We start from the raw sequence: 12,547 nt of genomic DNA on the forward strand, positions 1-12,547 counted from the left end.
AAATAACACTGGCGAGCAAAATAAAGGAAAATCCTAAGATGTTTTATAAGTATATTAAGGGCAAGAGGATAACCAGGGAAAGGGTAGGGCCCATTAGGGACCAAAGTGGCAATCTGTGTGTAGAGCCAGAGGATGTAGGCGGGGTTTTAAATGAATTTTTTGCATCTGTGTTCACTATGGAGAAAGACGATGCAGACATAGAAATCAGGCAAGGGGACTGTGACATACTTGAACATATTAGCATCGAGAGGGAGGAGGTGCTAGCGGTTTTAGCGGGCCAAAAAGTGGATAAATCCCCAGGCCCGGACGAGATGTATCCCAGGCTGCTGTGGGAGGCAAGGGAGGAGATTGCAGGGGCTCTGACACTAATTTTCAGAACCTCTCTGGCCACAGGGGATGTACCAGAGGACTGGAGAACAGCTAACGTAGTACCATTATTCAAGAAGGGTAGCAGGGATAAACCAGGGAATTACAGGCCAGTGAGTCTAACATCTGTGGTGGGGAAATTATTGGAAAAAATTCTGAGGGACAAAATTAATCTCCACTTGGAGAGGCAAGGATTAATCGGGGATAGTCAGCATGGCTTTGTCAAGGGTAAATCATGTCTAACAAATCTGATCGAATTTTTCGAGGGGGTGACTAGTGGGGTGGATGAGGGAAATGTTGTGGATGTGGTTTACATGGACTTCAGTAAAGCGTTTGACAAAGTCCCGCATAGGAGACTGGTCAAGAAGGTAAGAGCCCATGGGATCCAGGGTGCCTTGGCGCATTGGATCCTAAACTGGCTGAGTGGCAGGAGGCAGAGGGTGATGGTCGAAGGTTGCTTTTGTGACTGGAAGCCTGTGTCCAGTGGGGTACCTCAGGGATCGGTGCTGGGTCCCTTATTGTTTGTGATCTACATAAATGATTTGGATGAGAATGTAAAAGGTATGATCAGTAAGTTCGCAGATGACACGAAAATTGGTGGGGTGGTAAATTGCGAGGACGAAAGCCTCCGGCTACAGGACGATATAAACGGGTTGGTCAGATGGGCGGAAAAGTGGCAAATGGAATTTAACCCTGAAAAGTGCGAGGTGATGCATTTTGGACGGACAAATAAGGCAAGGGAATACACAATGAGTGGTAGGACCCTAGGAAGTACAGAGGGTCAGAGGGACCTTGGTGTACATGTACATAGATCCCTGAAGGCAGCGGAGCAGGTAGATAAGGTGGTTAAAAAGGCATATGGGATACTTGCCTTCATTAGCCGAGGCATAGAATATAAGAGCAGGGAGGTTATGATGGAGCTGTACAAAACGCTGGTGAGGCCACAGCTGGAGTACTGTGTGCAGTTCTGGTCGCCTCACTATAGGAAGGATGTGATTGCTTTGGAGAGGGTGCAGAGAAGATTCACCAGGATGTTACCTGGGATGGAGCGCCTCAGCTATGAAGAGAGACTGGACAGGCTGGAGTTGTTTTCCTTGGAGCAGAGAAGGCTGAGGGGGGACCTGATTGAGGTGTACAAAATAATGAGGGGCATAGATAGGGTAGATAAAGAGGAACTTTTCCCCTTAGTGGGGGGGTCAATAACAAGGGGGCATAGATTCAGGGTAAGGGGCAGGAGATTTAGAGGGGATTTGAGGAGGAACTTTTTCACCCAGAGGGTGGTTGGAATGTGGAACTCAATGCCTGAAAGGGTGGTGGAGGCAGGAACCCTCACAACATTCAAGAAGCATTTGGATGAGCACTTGAAATGCCATTGCATACAAGGCTATGGACCAAATGCTGGAAAATGGGATTAGACTGGACAGGGATGGATGGGCGGCGCAGACACGATGGGCCGAAGGGCCTCTTTCTGTGCTGTAAAACTCTATGACTCTATGACTCTAAATGTACATACATACTGTGCCATAATATTTAACCAATATTTTAAAGTATTTTCTTTCTTCTTTACACTTTCTTAAACTTTCATGACTCTTACAGGGGGACCTAATAGAGGTGTTCAAATTATGAGGGGTTTTGATAGAGTGGGAAACTAATTCCTCTGGCAAGTGTGTCGGTAACCAGAGGTCATAGATTTAAAATAATTGGTAAAAGAACTAGAGGGGTAATGAGGAGCAGTTTCTTCACACAGAGGGTTGTTATGGTCTGGAACACACTACCTGAAAGGCTGGTGGAATCAGGTTCCATATAAACTTTTAAAAGGCAATTGGACATGTACTTCAAGAGGACTAATTTGCAGGGTTATGGGGAAAAAGCTGGGATGTGGGATTAAATTGGACAGCTTTTTCAAAGAGCCGGCACAGGCATGACGGGCCAAATGGCCTCTTTTTGTGCTGTAAGATTCTATGATTCTAAGACCCCGGGGTCCAGACAAAACCTCTGCTGTAGGTGTGGTAAGGTCTTGCAGACATTCTACACAAAATGACCGACTTCACAGACATGTTCAGTGATTGTTTTTTTCGAAGTCTACAATCTTTCTAGTTCTTTTCAGTAGCTTTTAACTGAGTCTCTGATTGGATGTTATATGGGAGACAACACCATGGACCCCGCCTGTTGTCGGAGCTCTACTAGACTATTCCTCTATTATATGAGTGTCTTTAGTCTGATGGTAAATCAGGCTCATTTGATGGTCAAATTCTTCTTGGTGGTCAGTAATTGAGATATTAATAATTTCGAACACTTAGGACTCGATTTTAACTGACCCGTGGAGTCGGGGTTGGAGGCGTGCGGGGGGTTAAAGTCCCGAATTCGGGGGTCCCGACACCATCCCGCCCCCAACCTGCCTCCATGTAAGTTTCAAAGGAGGCGGGTACCCGCCCCGCACTGGGACCCGCCTACCCAAGACGGGAAGGGATTAGTGACAATTAACTGCCTGTTAACAGGTAGTTAACAGGCAGTTTTTAGCCTAATCCCTATTTTTAATCTTGAACTGTGGGATTGTCGACGGCTCCAAACCACGCCACGTTAGAGGAGTCAGGCCGTCGGGTTGAAGGACTTGGAGGGGTCGAGATGTCGGTGTTCAGGTGAGTGATGCGTGCATGAGTACAAAGGTAAGTGTGTAAAGAAGTTTAAATTACCTGTACTTACCTTTGTAGCCTTCCTTCCTCTAGGTTTCGGGAGTCCATCATCTAACCGGCACAGAAAGTAGAACGGCTGCGAACTGTCAAAAGTGACAGCCTGCAGCTTTCTGTGCCGGAGAGATTTCTAACTGAGTCTGTGTAGAAGGACGCAGGTTAGAAGTTAGACTGTCAGTGTTTGACAGCTTCAAACAGCTGTGAAACACTGACAAAACGTCTTGACAGATGAAATTTCAGTCTGTGACATCATCTGTTGCTGGGTGGCCCTTAAGTGGCCTGCTGAGCCCGCTGGGTGGGCTCAACAAGGTCAATCAAGTTAAAATCGCGTGGATTGGCCGCATCTCGATGGAGGCGGAACTACAACCCCAAAAGTTGCAGTCCCGTCTCCTTCCCGACTTCTGAGTGAAAATCAGCCCCTTAAGGTGTGAACAGTGGGGACTTGCCATCTGATGGTCCATTTGCTTCAGACACCTGGCAACAATTAAAATCACACGGTGCCTTTATGGCAGGATTGCTGCTGGAAGTGGGTTGAGGTGGGACTACTGGCTGCTGGTCTAACTCTGGCGTGACTAAAATTCATTTTCCTGAGTCATGGTCAATTTAATATGCAGGGCAGGCTTCAAGCATTTCTCTACTCTTCCAATTCACCAGCCATTTCTCTGCTCTGTGCCAGAGAGACACTATGGGGAGTCAAAAGTTGTGGTGTTGCAGCAGGGCACTTGTTTCAGCATCCACAATGGGTAGGGACAACTTTAAAGGGGCTAACCCCACCCCCTGTGTAAGTGCTGGACATTTAAAACTGGCTCCTAATGAATCCAACCAAGAAAAAATCAACAGGCATTTTGAGGGTTTGGGAAAGGGAGACTTGGCCAGGCTTTCCATCTTTAAACCAGACAAATCTTTCACCCTGCTTCCCACTACCACAGTTTCCCTACCTCTTCCTACATCCTGGTCTTCCACTGCACTGGTGTTTCAGTGGGGAAATGGAAGGAAATAGACTGGAGTTTAAGGCCCATCCCTTTGCCTTCATTTACATATAGTGGGGTGGGCAATAGTTGTCATTGTTAGGAGTGAAAGCAGAAGAACAACCACCACAGCTGATTTTCAGGGTGGAGGGATAAGTCTCACTGTTCCATTATCCTTGATCCTCCAATTTGGAGAAAAATTTATACCTATATCTTTTTCAATTCCTCACATACCTCTCAGTGCTGCTAAACAGTGTATCACAGGAAATCCCTTAGAACAGCTATAGTGATAATGAGTTTTATCTACTCCCCTCTGTCTGCACACTGACATGTATTGCCATTTCAAAGGGGGAATGTCTAGCCACCAAGTACATATTGACCTAATCAGTTTCTGGCTCTTGGGCAGTGGCTCAAACAAGTTTCCCATCTCCCATTAAAACTGTGGCTATATCTGGACAGTTGGGTATTGACCATTCAACTGACACAGAGACATAGGAATGCTTTTTCAGCTATAACTAGCTGAAGCCAATTTTTAAAATGATATTTACCCTCATTATCTAAAATCACATTGAACATATAATACAGCTTTCTCCATTTGACACAGGATGAAAACTATGCTTTTCTCACAAACTTATCGTGGCAACCTCAGATTTTAAAACAAGTTTTTCTCCATCATAGAGATTAAATCCAGAGCGATGAAAAATACTCTTTCAGTTCAAGTTGTCATTGTGAAATACTCAGTTAGATGATTTTCTTTTCCTACCGAATGGTGGAAGTGACATGTGTATGTTAAATTTCAATCTCATATGATGGGCACGCACAATCCTAGGGTATTAAGGACAGTATTAGCTTAAAAGAAGAGTCTTACAATGTTGCAAAAAAGAGTAGTAAGCCTGAGGATTGGGAGGATTTAAAAAATCAGCAAAGGAGAACCAAGAAATTGATAAAGAGGGAGAAAATAGAATATGAGAGTAAACTGGCAAGAAATATAAAAACAGATTGCAAGAGCTTTTACAGATATGTAAAAAGGAAGAGATTAGCAAAAGTAAACGTGGGTCGCTTAGAGGCAGAAGCAGGAGAAATTATAATGGAGAATAAGGAAATGGCAGAGACGTTAAACCAATATTTTATATCTGTCTTCACAGCAGAAGAACATAAGTAAAACATAAGAACATAAGAAACAGGAGCAGGAGTAGGCCAATTGGCCCCTCGAGCCTGCTCCGCCATTCAATAAGATCATGGCTGATCCAATCTTGGCCTCAACCCCACTTTCCCACACTCTCTCCATACCCCTTGATGACCTTATTGTTGAAATGTCTGTCAATCTCCACCTTGAATATATTCAATGACTCCACCTCCACCGCTCTCAGTGGTAGAGAATTCCAAAGATTCACGACCCTCTGAGAGAAGAAATTCCCCCTCATCTCCATCTTAAATGGGTGACTCCTTATTCTGAAACTATGCCCCCTAGTTCTAGATACCCCCACTAGGGGAAACAACCTCTCAGCATCCACCCTGTCAATCCCCCTCAGAATCTTATATGTTTCAATAAGATCACCTCTCATTCTTCTAAACTCCAATGAGTATAGGCCCAACCTGCTCAACCATTCATCATACATCAACCCCTTCATCCCAGGAATCAACCTAGTGAACCTTTTCTGTACTGCCTCCAACGCAAGTATATCCTTCCTTAAATATGGAGGCCAAAACTGTACGTAGTACTCCAGGTGCCAATTAAGGGAAAGCTCTGTGAAGCTGTCAAACAGTAACATTCTCTGCAGTTTAATGAGGTCTTGCATACAAGACCTCACCAAACGTCTTTGTTTTATAGAAATTAGATGGTTGTTGCATCTGAGAATGCAACGGCCATCTCTCATCTGCAACACGGAGGTACGAGACTCTCTGCATACAAACCGACTGAAGCCTGCAGGAAGAAACAAAAGTAAGTACACTTGTTAAAACACTTTGCACTTACCTCAGTAACCTCTACACTCTTGCACCCATCACTTGCTTTCACACCACACTTTTGTGCCCCCCCACCCCGACCCCCGCAGACCCAGTACTCGCTGAGCTGAGCTGGCGTGTTTTGGAGCCTTCGGGAAGCCCGCACCTGTGAGGGCAATAAGGGGATAATCCTATTTTCTGCCTGTTAACTAGTAGTTAATAGCCTTTAATCCCTTCCCGCCTCCAAGGAGACGGGACCCGGCACGGGACAGCTACCTGCCTCTTGGGAAGATGGCATGGAGGCAGGTTGGGGCAGTTTGGGCACCCGCCCCCAAATTCTGCCATTTTCCCGGCAGTCCTGCCTCCATACCCACCTCCCCAGGGCTGGCAAAATCACCTCCAATGTGTCCTCCTCACAACTTGCTAACCCACCTATCTTTGTATCATCAGCAAATTTGGCTACAGCTATAACTGGCTGAAACCAATTTTTAAAATGATATTTACCCTCATTATCTAAAATCACATTGAACATATAATACAGCTTTCTTCATTTGACATGCTTTTCTCACAAACTTATCGTGTCAACCCGAGATTTTAAAACAAGTTTTCCTCCATCATAGAGGTTAAATCCAGAGCGATGGAAAAATACTCTTTTAGTTCAAGTTGTCATTGTGAACTACTCAGTAAGATGATTCTCTTTTCACTCCCACCATTCTGTAGGAAATGCATATGCTAAATTTCAATCTCATATGATGAGCACACACAATCCTAGGGTATTAAATGTAAACAGAGCCAATTACAGAGGTATGGGGGCGAGTTGGCTGAGCTACATTGGGAATTTAGATTAAAAGATATGATGATAGATAAGTAACAGCAAACATTTAAATAAATAATTCATAATTCTCAACAAATATACATTCTCTTGAGGAATAAAATCTCCACTGGAAAACTGGTACAACCATGGCTAACTAAAGCAGTTAAGGATAGTATTAGATTAAAAGAAGAGGCTTACAATGTTGCAAAAAAGAGTAGTAAGCCTGAGGATTGGGAGGATTTAAAAAATCAGCAAAGGAAAACCAAGAAATTGATAAAGAGGGAGAAAATAGAATATGAGAGTAAACTGGCAAGAAATATAAAAACAGATTGCAAGAGCTTTTACAAATATGTAAAAAGGAAGAGATTAGCAAAAGTAAATGTGGGTCGCTTAGAGGCAGAGGCAGGAGAAATTATAATGGGGAATAAGGAAATGGCAGAGATGTTAAACCAATATTTTGTATCTGTCTTCACTGCAGAAGACATAAACAACATATCAGAAATTATGGAGAACAAAATGTCTAATGAGAGTGAGGAACTTAAAGGCTGCCATTTTTTGATTGGATGTGGCTTGAGAGCGGGTCAGCTGGTTTCCAAGTTCCAGTCCTGTCCCCAACTGCATCCGGCCCACGGACATGATTTTACGTCGATTGACCTTGTTAAGTCCGCCCTGTGCACTTGCTGGTCAATTAAAAGGAAGCCGGTCAGATGACGTCAGTTGATGACACGTCATCTGCCGGTTTTCTTAAAGGGAACATGCACAGTTTTTTTGACAGCTTATTTCTCAGTTTTTGACAGCATTGAGGTGCTGCAAACAGTGACAATCACTGTTTAAAGGCAAGCTCTTGCACCCAGGCACCCCAGTGACTCCCTACTTAGGCTAAAACAGATGGCAGCTGCAAGTGAGGTAACAGAAGCGATCTGTCACTGGTGAGAGAGGTTCTCCCAATTAGGTGGACTAGATATCCAATTCAAAACTTGTTACCTACAGAAAAGTGAAAATGCATTAAAAATGATTTGCCGAACATTTTCTTACCTCTGAAACTCACCAGTGCACCATTGGATCCTTCACACCACTTCTGCAGGTGTTATCAATGCAGAAACATTACAGCAGACTCAAATATGCCAGACTTACATAGAAACATAGAAGATAGGAGCAGGAGTAGGCCATTTGGCCCCTCGAGCCTGCTCTGCATTCAATAAGATCATGGCTGATCATCCAAATTCAGCAACCTGTTCCTGCCTTCTCTCCATATCCCTTGATCCCTTTAGCCTTAAGAAATATATCCAACTCCTTCTTGAATATATTTAACAAACTGGAGTGCCCGGCGGTGCCGAGAGTTTTTTGAGGGCATGTTGTTATGAAAAAAGTAGAAATAATTTTTATCTATATATATCAATGAGTCTGTCCGTCTTTCCGTCTGTCTGTCTGTCTGTCTGTGTCGGGGAAGATATATTGGCCGCGCTAGACGTGCTCCTATCTAGTTATCCAGCAAGTTGAACACTTATTCAAAATAATTCTTCATGAAGCCGTTTGCTGTTTTGAAGCTTTACTTGAACAAATTTGTGAAACTGTAAACAAAGACAAAGTATGTTTTGTACATAACTGAGTACTATACATTCAATATTACATAAGATATAAACATATTTACAACAGTAGAATAGACTAATTGTACAACTAACGAACATTTGGACTCACTTCTATAACTATCAAATATTAACCTTTTATAAACATATTATTATCAAAATACTACTCTGACAACGTTGCTATTATGCTAAGGACCAAAGATACTCACAGATATTGCGCTTGGCCTAACATATGAAATCAGATTACATTGGATTGTAAAACCCTTATGGAATCCTCCATTACTGCCAGGTTCTTCCTGGAATTCTACTTCCTGTGTTACACAGGAAGAAAGGTATGAAGGTCAAATGACCTCTCACAGGAAGAAAGGAACAAAGGTCAAATGACCTCACACAGGAAGAAAGGTAGAACGATCAGATGAACTTTCCAGCATACAAACTGCTAACACAATAACCACCACCAGAGGGTGCTATCTGCATATAAAATGTTCACTGCATGTAAAAAGTCCATTGGTCTAGAACAGAAGGAGAGAGAGAGAGTGGGAAGGAGAGAGGGAGAGGGGGAAGGAGAGAGAGAGAGAGAGAGAGAGAAGGGGAAGGAGAGAGAGAGGGGGGGAGGAGAGAGAGAGAGAGAGGGGGAAGGAGAGAGAGAGTGGGAAGGAGAGAGAGAGGGGGAAGGAGAGAGAGAGAGAGGGGGAAGGAGAGAGAGAGAGGGGGGAAGGAGAGAGAGAGAGAGAGGGAAAGAGAGAGAGGGAAAGAGAGAGGGGGAAGGAGAGAGAGAGAGAGAGGGGGAAAGAGAGAGAGAGAGGGAAAGAGAGAGGGGGAAGGAGAGAGAGAGAGATGGAAGGAGAGAGGGAGAGAGAGAGAGGGAAGGAGAGAGAGAGAGGGAAGGAGAGAGAGAGGGGGAAAGAGAGAGGGGGAAGGAGAGAGAGAGGGAAGGAGAGAGAGAGAGGGAAGGAGAGAGAGAGTGGGAAGGAGAGAGAGAGAGAAGGAGAGAGAGAGAGAGAGAAAGGAGAGAGAGAAAGTGGGAAGGAGAGAGAGAGAGTGGGAAGGAGAGAGAGAGAGAGAAGGAGTGAGAGAGAGTGGGAAGGGGAGAGAGAGAGAGGGAAGGGGAGGGAGAGAGAGAGAGGGAAGGGGAGGGAGAGAGAGAGTGGGCAGGAGAGAGAGAGAGTGGGAAGGAGAGAGAGAGAGTGGGAAGGAGAGAGAGAGAGTGGGAAGGAGAGAGAGAGAGAGAAGGAGAGAGGGAAGGGGAGGGAGAGAGAGAGAGGGAAGGGGAGGGAGAGAGAGAGAGGGGAGGGGAGGGAGAGTGAGAGAGGGAAGGAGAGAGAGAAGAGAGAGAGCGGGAAGGAGAGAGAGAGAGAAGGAGAGAGGAAAGGGGAGGGAGAGAGAGAGAGGGAAGGGGAGGGAGAGAGAAAGAGGGAAGGGGAGGGAGAGAGAAAGAGGGAAGGGGAGGGAGAGAGAGAGAGGGAAGGGGAGGGAGAGAGAGAGAGGGAAGGGGAGAGAGAAGAGAGAGAGAGGGAAGGAGAGAGAGAGAGAGGGAAGGAGAGAGAGAGAGAGGGGTGGAAGGAGAGAGAGAGAGAGAGAGAGAGAAGGAGAGAGGGAAGGGGAGGGAGAGAGAGAGGGAAGGGTAGGGAGAGAGAGAGAGGGGAGGGAGAGAGAGAGAGGGAAGGAGAGAGAAGAGAGAGAGTGGGAAGGAGAGAGAGAGAGAGAAGGAGAGAGGGAAGGGGAGGGAGAGAGAGAGAGGGAAGGGGAGGGAGAGAGAGAGAGGGAAGGGGAGAGAGAGAGAGAGAGGGAAGGGGAGAGAGAAGAGAGAGAGAGGGAAGGAGAGAGAGAGAGAGGGAAGGAGAGAGAGAGAGGGGGGAAGGAGAGAGAGAGGGGGAAGGAGAGGGAGAGAGAGAGGGGGAAGGAGAGAGAGAGAAGGAAGGAGAGACAGAGAGAGAGAGGGAAGGAGAGAGAGAGAGAGAGAGGGAAGGAGAGAGAGAGAGAGAGAGGGAAGGAGAGAGAGAGAGAGAGATGGAAGGAGAGAGAGAGAGAGGGAGGGAAGGAGAGAGAGAGAGGGGGGGAAGGAGGGAGAGAGAGAGAGGGGGGGAAGGGGAGAGAGAGGGAAGGAGAGAGAGAGAGAGGGGGGAAGGAGAGAGAGAGCCGCCACTCCTCCGGTTGATGTGTTGCGGGCCGACCCCTGATGAGCGCCTGATCCGCTGAGCCGGAGCCCTCGCCACTGCTCCCCTGCTCGCTGTCTCTCAGGCCGTGTGGTTCTCTGTTTTCCCGCGCAGCCGGCCAGAGAGAAGAAAAACAAAAGAGATGAAGAGAAACGCGACTGAGTGAACGATCTAATTTAAAGCAGCCTCTCCCCCGCTAAAAGGTGAGAGCCGGAGGGAGATTTTGCGGGTGAAGAAGGGCGGCTGCCATTTAATTTCCCACCCGGGGAAGGGCTTGGAAAATTGAGCCCAGCCGCGGTGGCCGTGCGCGCGGCCTAGCGCTTCAGGCCCGGCCGGGCTCTCGGGCCGCGTCTTACCTCAGCTGAGCTCCCGCTTCGGGAGAGAGAGAGAGAGACAGAGGGGGGGAAGGAGAGAGAGAGAGAGAGAGGGGGGAAGGAGAGAGAGAGAGAGACAGAGGGGGGGAAGGAGAGAGAGAGAGAGAGAGGGGGGGAAGGAGAGAGAGAGAGAGGGGGGAAGGAGAGAGAGAGGGGGGAAGGAGAGAGTGAGAGAGAGAAAGAGGGGGGAAGGAGAAAGAGAGAGAGGGGGGGAAGGAGAGAGAGAGGGGGAAGGAGAGAGAGAGAGCGGGGAAGGAGAGAGAGGGGGGGAGGAAGGAGAGAGAGAGAGAGAGGGGGGAAGGAGAGAGAGAGGGGGGGAAGGAGAGAGAGGGGGGGAAGGAGAGAGAGAGGGAGGGAAGGAGAGAGAGAGAGAAGGGGGGAACGAGAGCGAGAGAGAGAGAGGGGAGGGAGAGGGAGAGAGAGAGGGGGGAAGGAGAGAGAGAGAGAGGGGGAAGGAGAGAGAGAGAGAGAGAGGGGGAAGGAGAGAGAGAGAGAGAGAGGAGAAGGAGAGAGAGAGAGAGAGAGGGGGGAAGGAGAGAGAGAGAGAGAGAGAGGGGGGAAGGAGAGAGAGAGAGAGGGGGAAGGAGAGAGAGAAAGAGAGAGAGAGGGGGGAAGGAGAGAGAGAGAGAGAGGGGGGAAGGAGAGAGAGAGAGGGGGGGAGAGAGAGAGAGAGGGGGGAAGGAGAGAGAGAGAGAGAGGGGGGAAGGAGAGAGAGAGAGACAGAGAGGGGAAGGAGAGAGAGAGAGGGGGAAGGAGAGTGAGAGAGAGAGAGAGAGGAGGGAAGGAGAGAGAGAGAGAGAGAGAGGGGGGAAGGAGAGAGAGAGAGAGAGGGGGAAGGAGAGTGAGAGAGAGAGAGAGGGGGAAGGAGAGAGGGGGGGGGAGGGAAGGAGAGAGAGAGAGAGAGAAATTCCTGAATCAATACTAATGAATCAACAATTTCCTCACCTCCATTACCATTTTTTTAGCTTCAGGCCCGGCCGGTCTTTAATGGCCGCCACTCACCTCAGCTCAGCTCCCGCTCGGCAGTTTGAAGGATTAGGCCCTGCCCACAAACACCATGAAACGTCCCCCAATTGGTCAACCATCACGTCACTCAAAGCTAATGAGCGGTAGGATTGGTCAACTGCTATTTTGTATGTTTTTTGAACGTTTATTAAAAGTAAATACGCCTATGACACTCCCCTGATTGATCAACTGCTATTTTGTATGTTTTTTGAATGTTTTTTATAAGAAAATACGCCTATGACACTCCCCTGATTGGTCAAATGCGCCTATGACACTCCCCTGATTGGTCAACCGCTAATTAGCGGATTTTGTACGTTTTTTGAACTTTAAAAAAAGTAAATATGCCGAGGACACTCCCCTAATCATAAGGTTTCTTTTGATATAACATATGTGTAGGTACGCTGTATAACTTTTGAGTGATCCTTGACAGACAGACACCACGATCCTTTATAAAAGGATCGTGGTGTCTGTCTGTCTGTCTGTCTGTCTGTCCGGGGCATCACACAAAAGTTATAGAGCGTACCTACACATATGTTATATCAAAAGAAAGCTTATGATTAGGGGAGTCTCATATTTTTTGGGTCAGACAAAAATTGTTCAGACAGTATACAAAAAACTTTCAAAAATCCGCTCATTAGCGGTTG

This window comes from Somniosus microcephalus, chromosome 6 (assembly GCF_052327205.1).
Source record: "Somniosus microcephalus isolate GS21.2 chromosome 6, FLI_Smic_1.0, whole genome shotgun sequence".
Classification (NCBI taxonomy): domain Eukaryota; kingdom Metazoa; phylum Chordata; class Chondrichthyes; order Squaliformes; family Somniosidae; genus Somniosus; species Somniosus microcephalus.